Source organism: Dasypus novemcinctus, chromosome 10 (assembly GCF_030445035.2).
Source record: "Dasypus novemcinctus isolate mDasNov1 chromosome 10, mDasNov1.1.hap2, whole genome shotgun sequence".
In the NCBI taxonomy this organism is placed as follows: domain Eukaryota; kingdom Metazoa; phylum Chordata; class Mammalia; order Cingulata; family Dasypodidae; genus Dasypus; species Dasypus novemcinctus.
In genome coordinates, this window is record NC_080682.1 from 119,651,589 (window position 1) to 119,666,101 (window position 14,513).

The 14,513-nt window shown below is 51.0% G+C and overlaps 1 protein-coding gene across 13 annotated transcripts in view; it reads right to left on the reverse strand.

Annotated features, from left to right (window-relative positions):
* SYTL2 (synaptotagmin like 2) overlaps nt 1–14,513 on the reverse strand; it is a 132,660-nt gene that overhangs the window by 84,563 nt on the left and 33,584 nt on the right. Inside the window, exon 1 of one of the 13 annotated variants that reach the window (XM_058306119.2) lies at nt 1,197–2,324. The exons of 6 other annotated variants lie outside the window; for them this stretch is intronic. The gene's annotated coding sequence lies outside the window, so the exon portion shown is untranslated. Of the gene's footprint in view, nt 1–267; nt 692–1,196; nt 2,325–14,513 lie in introns of those variants that run through there. 6 more of the 13 variants (XM_071218300.1, XM_058306118.1, XM_071218299.1 and 3 more) reach the window with 6 other exon arrangements.

A 14,513-nucleotide genomic window follows, 5' to 3' on the forward strand; every position in this document is an offset into this window, starting at 1 on the left:
GGACAAAGCTCACTTTTATTCCATCATGTTTAGAAGTCCCATGGAAGAATTAACGCTAGAGACTCTCCTCCATTCCTCGGCTGTGTATGTGAAAGAATTACCTTCCTTTGAAAACATTCCTTCAAGCACTTTTATGCTAGAAGAGAAACTTGGCCCTTCTTTTTTCTAATGTGGCTGGCAGCGCAACCAAGGAAAAAGAACATGGGATTTAAAGTCACGAGAGCTGATCTGAAATCTGCTCCCCCGCTCAGTAGACACAGCACTCACCTGAGCCTCAGTTTCCTCATCTCCGAATGCCTGAGAGGTGGGTCCCTATTTCAGCAATCTCTGAGTGGGCATTTGTGAAGTGCACCGAGGAGATGTTCTTTTGAAAGGTGCTGGTGTAACAACCACGTGATGACTCAGCCCCAGCTCTGCCCGGGCCTCGTGCCAGACTCTTCATGTGTGTTATCTCCGGGCTCTCAAAATCCAACCAGAAGGTCCAGAAGGACCATCGCTGTGTGCCGAGGCGGGAGGAGTGACCAGCCACACGTAAACCCGTACTTCAGGTCAATATTGAAAGTAAAAAGGGCGGCAGCCCTCCCGGTCCACTTTCCCCAAACACCAGTTCCCTTCCTCATTTCCCAGGCCGGCCCGCCTCGGGTCAGCAGGATGCCTCACGGAGGAGTGCAAGCCCTCGTGAGCAAATCCCACGGAAAGTTCAGCTGGTCTTCTGGAGAAAAACAGCTGGAGCTGACCTTAGGAATTCCACTAATTCCCCCTACCACATAGCCTAAAAATAGCCAAAGAGCATTTCCAGCGAGTGATGGGCTTTCCTTTAAAGGAAATAATATGCAAAAAAGGCAGGCTGGGGTCAGCAGCCCAAACCTCGCAGTCCCCATGATAAATCCTTGGCCAAACGTTCCTATGAGAATCTGCCTTCACCACGTCTGCACCGACGCCTCGCTGGGAGGGCCCCCCGCCCCACTCCCCACGCGCCAGGGGGACTGCACAGGGACGTGTGCTCCCGGCCGCCGCTCCCTGAGCCTCCCTGGCCTCAGTCTGCACAGCCGTAGCAAGAGGCACTGGACCTCTAAGGTGTCCCCTGGGGGACGAGTCCCTGGGTGGTACACTCACGGCTCCTCGCTGTGTTCAGGGTACAAATCCAAGCCCTCCAGACCACCCCTGCCTCCTCTCCACTTGCCCTGACACCATACCTTGGAGTTCCTTAAATTCACCTCTCAGCTTCTTCAGCATCTAGCCATCTTCCAACTTGAGTCTAGGAGCCCCCACTCGTGGGGGGTAGAGTCACGCTACTCCTCACGAGGTGAGCTAGGGTTACTTCCTCTTGCTCTCAGGACTCACCGCCTTGTACAGCAACTGTTGGTTCACTTATCCGTGCCCCTTACGAGCATGGGCTCTTTTTTTTTTTAAAGACTTATTTACTTATCCTCTCTTCCCCCCTCCCTGTTGTCTGCTTTCTGTGTCCACTCGCTGTGTGTTCTTCTGTGTTGGCTTGTCTTCTCTTTAGGCAGCTCCAGGAAGCAATCCGAGGACCTTCCAGAGTAGGAGAGAGGCGCTCAATCTCTTGCACCCCTCGGCTCCCTGGTCTGCTGCGTCTCTTATCGTCTCTCCTCTGTGTCTTTTTGTTGCGTCATCTTGCCGCGCCAGCTCTCCGCACGGGCCAGCACTTCTGCGCGGGGCTGCGCTCCATGTGGGCCAGCTCACTGCATGGGCCAACTTGCCTTTCACCAGGAGGCCCTGGGGACCGAACCCAGGACCCCTTCTATGGTAGACGGGAGCCCAATCGCTTCAGCCACGGCCGCTTCCCCGGGGGCTCCTTGAAGGTAAAGGCACCGTGTCCATCTTTCATCTGTATTCCCAAGCACCAGGCTCTGTGCCTGCCACTCGGTGGTTGGTGATACCACACCAAATTCCACTAATGTGCCACATGCATCCTACAGTGTTATTCCAAAAGACCAGGAAGATAGGATTTTTTAAAAAGAGAATGTTTTCTCTGTTCAAAAATGAGAAAGTAAACTATCCCCAAGACTTTTTGCCTTATTTGGAGAAAATATATATAGCTGTTGAGAACTGTGACATCATCTTTGCAGAGTTGAAAGATATATATTACATTTGTCCCAGAGAAACCTCTCTTTAAACCAAAAAAGCCACAGTTTTAGACAGGAGATTCAAATTTAGAAATAACATCCAATTTGGTGGTTTTTCCTTTTCACTGAAAGGAAGAAAAAATCTCCAAAAGGCTAAGTCATGCACTAAGCTTTTTGAAAATTCTCAGCCAAGTCCAGGAAAATCAGATGAAAAAATGAAAGAAAGAATGTGATCTGTAAATTTAGAAAAACAAAATGTCTTATTAACAACAAATAACATGTAGAGGTATGTGCATGTATCATAACAGATTAAAAAAACAAGTTAATTAATGCAATTAATTAGGACTTGGGCTTTGTAAGAGGTGGGGAAGAAACTGACATTTTGTCTTCCTACAATAATAGCAACTTAGCAAAGGAGGCAGTATCACCTGTGTCCGGCAGATGAGGAAATTGCAGTTAAAGGGACTTGCCCAAACACATATTGCTTCTAAGCAACAGAACTGGGATTTGAAGCCAGATCTGCCCGGCTCCAAATTTCTGTCCAACACATCAGGGAGGACAGCGGTCAAAGTGGAGGAAAAGGGATGCAGATGTGGCTCAAGTGATTAAGTGCCCACCTGTCACATGGAGGTCCCAGGTTCAGTTCCCAATACCTCCTAAAGAAGATGAGCAAGACAGAGAGCTGACACGGCAGGTTGGTGCCACGCGCTGATGCAACGAGAGACACAAGGAGGAAAAACATAATGAGAGACACACAAAGCAGGGAGCAGAGGTGACTCAAGTGATTAGGCATCTCCCTCCCCCATGGGAAGTCCCGGGTTCAGTTCCCGGTGCCTCCTAAAAGGAAGAGGAGCACACAATGAATAGACACAGCAAGCACAAAACAATGGGGGTGGGGTGGGGAGGGAAGAAATAAATGAATAAAATAAATCTTAAAAAAAAAATTAACAAAGTGGAAGAAAGGCCAGGGTGGCCAGTAAATACTCAGTGGAGGAACCCAAAGATGCAAGGAGGAGCTGGGGTTTCCCTCAAACCCCTGCCCACCCAAACAAGTGAGCCCGGCAGTGCGAAAGGTGTTCAACTTGGTGTTTAACACACAACCCGTTCCAAAGGGCTCTTCGTTCCCAATGCAAAACCAATTTACCACCATGTATAGAAGTGTGTCGCGCGGACAGAAAGGACGAGGGAGCGGCTCCGGCAAATCTCCTTTCCTAAATCCTCCTGAACAGCAACATCCATGTGCTCATCCAGAAAAGCGCGTTGTAGTATCAGCCAGTCCTTTAAAACCCCTCCAAAGGCAGGCAGAAACGCTCGCCCGCCCTTCGTGCATCGGGGCAGCCTTCGGCTCCACTACCTCTCTACCTCTGGGTGACCTCGCCTGTAAGGGGAGGCACTTGGAATCTGGGCTCCCGGGTTTGACCCCGCGAACACAGACTCCAACGACATTGCAGCTTACTAGAGCAACCAAGCCGGGCTGCTGCCCGCTGCAAAAGGCCTTCCTAGAAACCACACGCTGTGCCTAAGATATAGCTACATCAAAGGAGAGGGTAAGCAGGAAAACAGATCCTTCCTTCCCTTCTTTCTGTCCCTCCACCCTTCCCTCCCTTCTTACTGAGAGCGTCCCGTTCGGGGCTGGGCTAGCGACTACACAGATTTACTAAGACCCGGGGCCTGTTGTGAAGGTTTTCACCAACGGCTACCAGTGCAAACTGGGGGTTCACACTGTACTTTAGCATCTGCAACCTCACAACAACACAATTGATTGTATTAAATTATCACTTTGAAACTGTGCGATACGCCATGAAGTAGCCTTGCCCCAGCATTATCTAAACACTGTAGAAAAAAATAACAGCTTTAATGGTTCCTTTAACTGGGAGGTAGGGTGGGCAAGTATGAGTAAGTATCATCACAATCCCCCTCGATAGGTGTCAAAACTGAGGTTCAGCAAGGTCGTGTGGTTTGTCCAGGTCACAAAACTGTTAAGTGACAGGGCTGGGAAGAGGACACCTTTGCAAAGGAGAAAGACAACTAAAGACAATAGTGTAAATTTAAGTGTCAAATGTGCTGCAATAAATGGAGGAAGCAAAGGGATCGGGGCCAGCACTGGAAAGAGGTGCGACTTGAGCCGTGCTCTGACCAAGGGGGTACGATTTAGACAGCTCCCCGAGTTCAAGGCGGAAGTCAGCACGGTCCTGCTTGAGGGTGGAGGGCAGAGACCGAAGGACGTCCACCCTTACTCACGCACAGCAGCACACTGTGTTCGCCTGAGGAGTGGACATCCGAGGCACCCTCAGCGACCGGCGCGTGTGTTTCGTGCTCTGAGGCTTTCCCAGGAGCAGCAATGGGCGGCCCGGGCCCTTCCCGGGACGCTTACAGCGGGGGTCAGGGCTGCGCGTGTGACCCGGGCCCCCGGGCCAGGGTGAATTCCTCTGACTGCGGCACCCCGCACCCAGGGCTGTGCCCCAGAGCCGGTGGCCTCGTCTCTGGGTGAGGCTCGGCTCCCGCCTCACAGCCAGCCCGCCTTCCCAGGCGCAGCCAGCGCAACCGCGGCCCACGAAGGTGATCCCTGAACCACCCGGCCCGCTCCTGAGCTGGGAGGGGAGGGCAGCGCAACGCTGCGGGGATTCAAGGGGACGGCGGAGCATCGGAATCACAGCAGGCCTTAATGCAACAGGCCCAGCTCTATCCCAGCCAGAACGGACTGAAGTCAGAAAATGGGGGGAGGGAAGATGAAGGACCCACCTGGGTGTCCCTGAGCAGAGAGCTCAGACCCGAAGGAAAGGGAGATCCAAGGAAACCACAGGCCTGCTCTCCGCAGAGGACTCAGGCGCGGGAACCGTAAGGTCTACTCTCAGCAGTGACAAGCCTTTCTTCTTGCCAGGGAGACTCAAGGCTCTCAGAACTCTGATTCCAATGACATTTGACCGGGGAACATTTCCAACAATGCCTATTTCATCAAGCGTGAGGCATAGGTGCAACTCATACAGTGAGCTGAGGTTAACACCCCTCATCCCCACCCCAAACAACGGCCGGCACAGGGGGCAGGGTAGGGGCCAGCACTATGGGACGCTGTTTCCCAGAAAGTGGGGGTTTTTGGTGGGTTTTAAAAAAAATTTTTTTTGAAGATACATAGATCACACACAATGTTACATTAAAAAATATAAGAGGTTCCCATATACCCTAATCCCCACACCCCCCACTCCTCCCACATCAACAACCTCTTTCATCAGTGTGGCACATTCATTGCACTTGGTGAATGCATTTTGGAGCACTGCTGCACCACATGGATTTAGTCTGCATTGTAGTTTACACTCTCCCCCAGTCCATTCAGTGGGTTATGGCAGGATATATTATATCCTGCATCTTTCCCTGCATTATCATTCAGGACAACTCCAAGTCCCAAAAATGCCCCCACATCACACCTCTTCCTCCCTCTCCCTGCCCCCAGCAACTCCCTTAGCCACTGTCCCCACAATGAAACAGTTTCTTCCATTGCTGGAGTCACAGTAATTCTATAGTGGAATACCAGTAAGTCCACTCTAGTCCATATTATATTCCTCCATCCTGAGGGCCCTGGGATGGCGATGTCCACTCCGCCTCTAAACCGAGAGGGGGCTTAGATCCCACATGGCTGATGGATGTGGTTTTTCTGCTTACAGTTCTATTCTCTCAGTTCCCTGGCATTGTTGTTTTTGAGTTTGGACTTGAGGCTGAAAGCAACTGTTTCCACCAAAGGGAATTTAAAGTTTGTCTTCTATCATGTCAATACCTGGTACTAACTGTGTAGCCAATGCAATATCCAAAGGGAAACAGGCCTCCCAAATTAGACAGTAGAATCGATCCCAGTTCTACCCTCTTTCCAGCCTCTCTGGCACCTTGAGGCGCTCACAGAAGGCAGTAAAGTGCTCCTTAGACGTCTGCCAATGGAGACTTGAGTTCAGTGAGGAGGAACGGGACAGACACAGACACACACACGCCGGTGACGTTTACTATATTCAGTTCTCAGTCATTCGCAACCAGGTTTTGGTTACGCTGATGCACTCCTGAGAACTCCTCTACCTACTGGCATATACAGAAAACCGGCTGGTGATTGTGCAGTGACCATGAGACCAGGGTGCCAGGGCCTGGCGGTGGGTAAAACAAGGCTCCCCTCCCTGCTGGAAGGCTGCCTTAGCGAGGCTTACAGCGGCTCGGAGGGGGTGGTTTACCGACGGGGTGCTGGAGACTGGTCTGGCTGTTGGAACATGACATATGCCATCTCACCGCATCCGCAGGCCAGCTGAAGCGGGCCAGGTAGGGAATCAATAGACGGATCTGGAACCTGGCAAGAAGGCCACATGGCCGTCAGTACCCCCGCGATGGCTGCTGGGGGACCCTCGCGAGACATCTCATAGGAACGAGATCTCCTCCGGAAGCGAGGAGAAGCCCTGGATATTCTCATTGGGGCCTCCTGGGGGATTGATGGGTGGGGGAGCCAATCAAAACAGCAAACAGCTGGGACTCCTCCCCTGCCATCAGCAAAGGGGCAGAACAACGGATGGTGTAAAAGACAAGTGGGAAGCCACCCAGCCTTCTTGCCTTCACCCTGCCCCTGCCCTGCTCCTGCCCCCGGGGCCCTGCACTCACCGTTCCCCCCGCCATGTTGGCCGCACAGGTAAAACCTGGACGTTTATAATCAATACTGGAAAACTGTAATCTGTCAATCAGCCTACCTTATCACTCTTCAGCTCCTTCCTCTCTCCCTGGGACCCATGATGTTATTTTCTCCCATTTCGCTTCCCTCCCTACCTGAATAAATTACTGGCCTAATCGACATGACATGCTCTTGCAGCTCTTGCAGAGGAAGAACCTGGACAAAACGCAGCTACACAACGCTGTAAGGAAAGTAGCATTACCGTTTCCACTTTACACAAGAGGAACTGGGCTCAGAGAAGTGAAGTACTGTCACCCTTGTGCTCTTAAATGCTCTGCCATGTGCATTTGACATGTGCATGTGCATTTCTTAACAGATACCAGTTATTTTCTACAAACCAAGATAATGGAATTTCAAGTTTTCGTTTTAAAAACTATATATGTATGGGTCAGGTAATACTTGTAAATCTCCCGTTTTTGTTTTTGTTCCTAGCAGAGGTGGGTCTCAAATAAAAGGTCAAGCTATACTGGATAACTGAAAATATTTGGTAAATCTTCTTATAACCTCGACTTCAGAGGAAGAACGTAAACACCATTTTATAAATTTTTTATCAACAGAAGTTGATCAATAAACACCTCCTAAGGACAGGCTGCAGGAGAGAGACTCATTAAATACATCGCATCACGGAGAGGAGCCATGATTAGAGAAAGGAGAAAGCACCCTCTGGGAGGCAGGCAATCGCAGCGCCTGCCTAGCTCTGTCACTCCCCAGCAGTGTGAGTGGGGCAGCCCGCTGGCCCCTGGGGCTTCAGTTGCTTCATTTACAAGATGAGGGCGCTCTCTGAGTGCTTCCAGCAAGAAAACGCTCTCTGACTGCTGAAAGGGTAAAATCCAGAGGCTGCAGCAGAGTTTGCCTACAATGGACTGTTGCCCCAGCACTCCTGAGCAGCCTCGGGTTTCATTCTAAACCCGGACTAACGCCGCCTCAAAGTCCACAGAGCACAGTAATCTGCTCATTCTTCAGCAGGGCTCGGGCTGCTCTAAAGTGAGGGATATCTAACAACCAAAGGAAATATCCCTTGCTCTTGACAGTAAATAGCAAACTGGGCGAAATTAATTAATATTAGCTAATAGCAACCATAATAATATCAAACGTTTACATAACTTGTTATATGCCAGGCACTGTCCCAAGGAATTTCCATTTATGAACTCGTTAATTTCTCACAACAACATGGTGAGGTAAACGTTTTACGGATGAGGAAACAGGCTCAGCGAGGCTAAGTAGCTAGTAGGCAGCAGCACAGCACTCTACCTGGCAGTCCAGCTCCAGCACCCACAGTCCTGGCCTCCACGGACGTGACTCTACACCAGGGCTTCTTAACCCTTTTGTTCCACGGACCCTTCTGCCAGTCAGGTGAGAACCGCAGACCCCTTCTCAGAATGGAGCAGCAGATAGCTCCATGCCACTCGACTAGCGTTGGGTCTAACGATTACCGTCATTTCAAAGCAGGGATGAGCGTAAGCGATTTTTCGAGATATGCAACAACTGTAAGGTGATACGAAATGAACACTACTGTAATTTATTACATACATTCACAAGGCAAGGAAATGCTAGATTTCAGTTAAAGGTCAGAGAAAATAAAGATAAGCTGATATTTTTTCAATTCAAGCTCACGGACCCCCTGAAATCTTTCCACGGGCCCCTTGGGGGTCTGTGGACCACTGGTTAAGACACCCCACTCGAGATGGCCTGTGTCGTACCTTTATAATCTTTGGTTACTCCTGCCACTATTTCTCTCTGATCCTTTGGATCCGCTGTCATGGCTCATTTTCGGGTCTCCAGCTCAGATTCTACTCACAGAATTCCTAAAAGCCTGGTCTTCCCAGACAGCCCAGAGAGAGGAGCTCCAGGAGGCTCCAGGAGGCTGATGGGCGCAGGTCGGCTCAGGGAGCCACCAGCCATGAGTCCACACCTGGGACAGTGTCCTGAATCCAACCTTCAGAAGGCAACTGCAAATTCACCTTTCTTAAACCCAGGGAAAACTCTCGTCTTCTGCGAGAGATCCAGTCAAACGAGAAAGGAAACATTTCCCTAGGAAAAGCATTTGATAGACACGGGTCCAATGAGACCATACTTTGCCGAAGTTTCATGGTGCAGATGGTGCAGCACAAGGGTCTGAAAACAGAGCGTGAGCTTTAAGGGCTGAGTCACCCTGAAATGCCTCGAAATGCCTTCTCCTTTATTCTCCCATTAGGAAGGCTGAAGCCATCAAAGAGAAAAAAGATCGAGTGCAGGGAGCCTCATGGATGTGCTGCTAAAAGAAATAAGTAAGTTATTACAGCAAGGATGTGAAGGAAAGAACTTATATAAAGAAATGATATTCCCTTGCCTCACTGATTATTTTTTATCTTGATGTGAGAGAAGAAAAGTACAAGAAGACCCAAGAGCACTAATCAATCTGCAGTGCTTTTTTTCACTTCAAATTCTGGGTTCGTAATGCCTTAAAAAATAATGACTTTCAAATGCCACCACAATGTAGGCTGAGACACGAGGGAAATAAATGATACCATCATGGGGCTTAACTTTATTGCACATTCATTTTTATTAAATTTATGCACAACAGAAGCACAGAAAATTGCCAGCCTTCAACATTCATCTTTTACAGAAGAATTATTAAATAAAAACCATCGTCTTGAATCTTAGATTTTAATTGCTGGCTGCAATTCCACAGACCTGGGAAAGGAAACATTATTTCTGTCATCTACCTTGATAAACTAGTTTCTAGGGGTCCTGGGACCCACCGGCTCTTCACACCGCAGCCTGCGGCTGCCTGTTGCTAAGCAGCAACACCTGCACGTGTCTAATGAGCCTTTCAGAAGAGGTTTCAAAGCAGGAAGGCAGGACGTGGGAGGTGAGAAAAGGGCAATTCCAGCCAAGAGAAAACCCACAGCAATTCCACATTGAAATCACAACCATGAACGGTCCCCCTGCAGAAGTGAAAAGAGCTTAAGTGCCCCCCCTTAAAGCTGACGGCAAAAGCCCGTGCGGTCTCCTCTGCGGAAGCCAGTCTTACCTGAGGAGCCAGGTTTTTGTGATTCTAAACACAACTAAAATGAAAAGACGTTAATTAACGGCCAGAGCGAAGAAGACAGAGTTTCCGTAGGGTAGGGTTCGAGCAAACAAAATGGCTGAGTCTGAACCCAGGCTGGAAATGAAACCTCTTCAGGGATGGAAAACAGAAGAAAAAGTGGGATTTCACCTTTTCCTTTAACCATGATCTGGCTAAATGCCTAATATATTCCTAGGAGTAAAAATGCTTGTCTATTGGTTTTATAAAAAGAAGAGCAAATCCTTAAACAATTTCTGCAAAAACTTCTGTTCCTCGGTTTCTAAAATATTCAAAAGATGAATTTTTTAAAAAAATTTAAATAATTTTAACGCAAATTTTCATCATCATGAAAACTTGTGGAATGTGTGACATGGTCCGGGAGAATTAAAGGGAATAAAATACCCCAAGTGTTATTACTGAGGTCTACCAGAGTCTACAGGAACATAGTAAAAAGGCCCACGGCCTTGACTTCCAGCGTGCTTCTCTCCACGGCAGCGGCGCACGGCGTGTGGCAGGCCACCCGAAGCCCAAGGGCCAACAGAGGCAATTTCCACTCATGCGCCGCTTGGTAGAACATAAGTCATGCAGAGCTTAGCTCAGGAAGCTCTGATGTGGCTCAAGCAGTCGAGCACCTGCTTCCCACGTGGGAGGTCCCGGGTTCTTTCCCGGTGCCTCCTAAAAACAAAAAAAACAAACGACAAGCAAACAGGGAAAAAGCCAGCTCAGGGGAGGCGGTGTGGCTCTGTGGTTGAGGGCCGGCTTCCCAGGTTCAATCCCCTCCTGGTACCTCAAAAAAAAAAAAAGGAAGAGGAAAAACACTGGTTGAGTGAATGCTGAATGAAAGCATGAACGGTTCTCAAGAGAGGGGCAGACGTGAGCCCCTTAGGAGCCCTCCGTTCCTCGGTGTGAATGAGTTATCAAACCCCCTCTCTCCTGAAAGCAGGGGAGGGTGACGGAACAGGCTCTGGGCCGCGGGAGAGTGGAGGGGCACAGTCAGGGGAAAGGGGCCGTGACTCCCACTTCACCACGCCACCCAAGGCTGGGCCCAGCCGAGCTCCATAAAGAGTGCACAAAAAACCCTATTCATGGCAGCTTTAGCCACAGTAGCCGTAAAGCTACAAATAACCCAGATGCCCTTGAACAGGTGAAAGGTAAACAGTGGGATGCTCACATCACGGGATGCTACACAGCGATCCAAAGGAATGAGCGATTGATACACGCAACAACTTGGCTGGATCTCAAGGGAATGACACTCAGGGGAAAAACAGCCAACCCCCAAAGGTTGCAGCCAGCATGATTCCATTGCTTACAACGGCCTTGAGATGACCAAATGATAGGAATGGAGAAAAGGTTCGTGCCTGGGGGGCGGGGGCGCCCGGTGCTGGGCGCGTTCAGCGTCTTTACCGGGGTGGACGCACAGACCCCCTCGTGACACGCTCACACAGCTCTCACCGCGCTCACGCGCCTCTGCGGCGCACCTGTGAAGCTGGGCTGCGTGGACTGAATTGGCACCTCCTCCTGCTTACGGCATTACGCCACCGTTAGGCCAGGGCTGCTACTGGGGGAGACTGGGCAAAGGGGACGCGGGGTCTCCCGGGAGGATTTCTGACAACTCCACGTGAACCCCCAATTCTCTCCCAATAACAAAGTTTAACTTAAAAATATCTCGCAGTAAACTCTCATCGGCCACGCCGCCACCCCCAGTTTCAAAGTGTGAGCACGTAAGTGCGTGTGCGCCGTCAACACAGGCAAGCCTTCCGAACGCCTCGCCCGACGGCCCCCTCCAGCCTCCTCCAGCCTCCCGGGGCCGTCACACCCCCGGACTCCTGCTCTCACCCTGAGGATGGAGACTTCATGGCTCTTGAGCCCTAGTCTAAGGGGTCATCCTAGGCAAGGCTTACACCCTTCCAGCGCTCAGTGCCGAACCTGGTGAAGGTGTCGTGAGCACACACACGAGGCAGCAAATGAACGAATGCACACGTGCTCTACTCCTCCGAGCAGAAGTGGGTGGACTGGATACTCACAGGGCTTCTGCTCCAATTTCCTCTACGTGGGAAGGTCCAGTACAGCGGCACCCCCTACCCTCAGGCCTGAGATTAAAGACCAGCTCCCGCCGCGCCAGCCCTAACGCAGGAGCACACGCAGGGCTGGAGCTGCGCCCGCTACTGGCCGTGTGGCCCTGCGCCCGTTAATGTCACTCGGCTGCAGTTTTCCTATTGGCAAAACGGGGAATAATACTTATTTTTGCAAGGTCCCTATGGACATCCTGTACATACAAGGCCTAGCTCAATGCCAACTTCAGAAAAAGCTTGAAGACTATTTTCATCCTTCCCGAGATACTTCCAGGCATTGATGCTCACTTCACAGTTCAAAAAGGTGGCCGACGGGAAGCGGACTTGGCCCAGTGGTTAGGGCGTCCGTCTACCATATGGGAGGTCCATGGTTCAAGCCCCGGGCCTCCTGGACCCGTGTGCAGCTGGCCCACAGGCAGTGCTGATGCGCGCAAGGAGTGGCCTGCCATGCAGGGGTGTCCCCCACGTAGGGGAGCCCCATGCGCAAGGAGTGCGCCCCGTAAGGAGAGCCGCCCAGCGCGAAAGAAAGCCCAGCCTGCCCAGGAATGGTGCCACACACACGGAGAGCTGACACAACAAAAAGAGACACAGATTCCCGTGCCGCTGACAACAACAGAAGTGGAACAGACAACTGGGGCAGGAGGGGGGAAGGGGAAAGAAATAAAAAAAATAAATAAATAAAAGGGTGGCCGACTCTTAATAAGCCGATGTCTTTTCAATAAACGAGCACTGTTTAATGCATACTGCAGCTTCCCGTTAAAGGCCACGCTTGGCTTATACTGACAACGGCAAAGGTAATGTGGAGGGAGTAAATGGAGAAATGGAGATGGCGGTGGCGCAGTGGGAAGAGGCAAGTTCAAGTGCAGGATTCCGGAACTCAAGGGCGTGTCCGCACAACGGTCACCGTCACGACAAGCCCCTCTGCCCCGGACCGTGCCTGCTCTCCTCCCCTGCGCCGGAACGCGGTGGTTCTGTCCAAGGGTGGCCTGGACACCCGGAAAAGACACCCCAAAGCCTGCGCTTCCTAAGAACAGTGGGCCGGCGACACCGAAGAGACGAAGGCGGGACCCTGGGGCTCCTCCGCAGGGGAGGCTGTTTGCTTTCAGGGTCAGTCCGGAGCTCCTCCTCGGGGCTGGGAGCCCTCGCCCCAGGGTGGCGGCCCTCTCCCAGCCGGCAGCTGTCCGAGAGCATATTTGCTCTCAGTGCGTCACCGGGTCAGGAGGGTTCTCTGAGAAATACTTCACACATGGGTGTCTCCAAGCCCTGTGGAGATGTTTACTGACCCCTGAGGTAGGGACGGACAAACACTGGGTGTGGCTCCAGGGTGCAGTCCTCCAAAGGCTGCCCCGGCCCGGTCGGCTGGTCAATCTGCAGTGTTCTGAGACCTGACCCCACACCCTGACCTCTGGGAGGAGCTGGGGTGCAGCACCCACCTACGACCCCGATGCACGAGGTGCCCGCCCTGCAGGGAGCCCGTGCTCTCGTTCTGCCTGCTCCCACTCATTTTCTTTTTCTCTCCCATGAAAATCTTGCATGGCACAGAGCACATTCTGTGTTGAAGCAAAAGTCCAAAAATTGGTAGGTTGTCATTCCAAGAATGATCCCTAGAACTGGAAGAAGCATATGAAACTGAGAGATAGGAAGATATTCAACCTGCCTCTGCCTCAGTTTCCTTATCTGTAAACTGAGGACTGGGAGAGAATGCAACTCTAAGGACCCTTCCAAGACTAAAGGTCTACTGGCCTGAAATTCTGGAATTCTAGGCTTTTACCACCGAATCTGCCATCTGTTCCCTTTTCTATTGTCCGCAGTGGACAGAGCCAACAGCTGTTTTCCAACACGCTTGCAGTAACACTTTGACTACACGCCTGAAGACACTTCGGAGTGCCCACTTCAATCCCTCTCCCCTGGCCAATTTCAAAGTCCCAGATGGAGTCATGTGGTCAGCACGATGTCAGGAGCAACTCCTACGTGGTCATCTGTCTAAACTTTGAGCCCATAAGCAAGGGAGCAAGTGCAGAAAATAACTTCATGCCTTCTCAAGTTCTTGCAACTGAGAAAGACCCACAATTCACAACCTCCTTCCCAGGAAATTCTAAGAGCTGTTTTAGGAATACAAAAGCTGCAAGAGGCAGGGATGACTTACCCAGAGCTAGCTGAGAAGGTCAAACCCACACACAGGATGTAAAGGGTGAAGTCTATAGGACAGATTAGTGTGTGCTACCGTTAGGATGTACTGCGTGAGAGTCACAGGACGCTAGATGACAAAAGGTCAGATGAGGAGCAGGGTCTGATGGGGAGAGCATGTGGCTCCACACACGACTGGACGTGCTTTGGGTCATCGAGGTTGACCTAACGCACCACACCCTGGACTTCACCAATCAGACCACCTCAAACCCACCCCCACGGGCTCATTCAGCATCAGCGATGCCAAAGGACAGCGGAGGCAGCTGAGGCAAAGCGTCCTTGGGCCTTCTGGGTTCTAATCCAAGCCAGGTTGCTCGTGGCTCTTAAATCGTAGCTTAACTTTCTAGTCCACAGAATGGAAACCATCTCTGAATGGTACCCGTAAAAAAGGTTTCCTTTTTCTCTTTCTTTCTTTCTTTTTT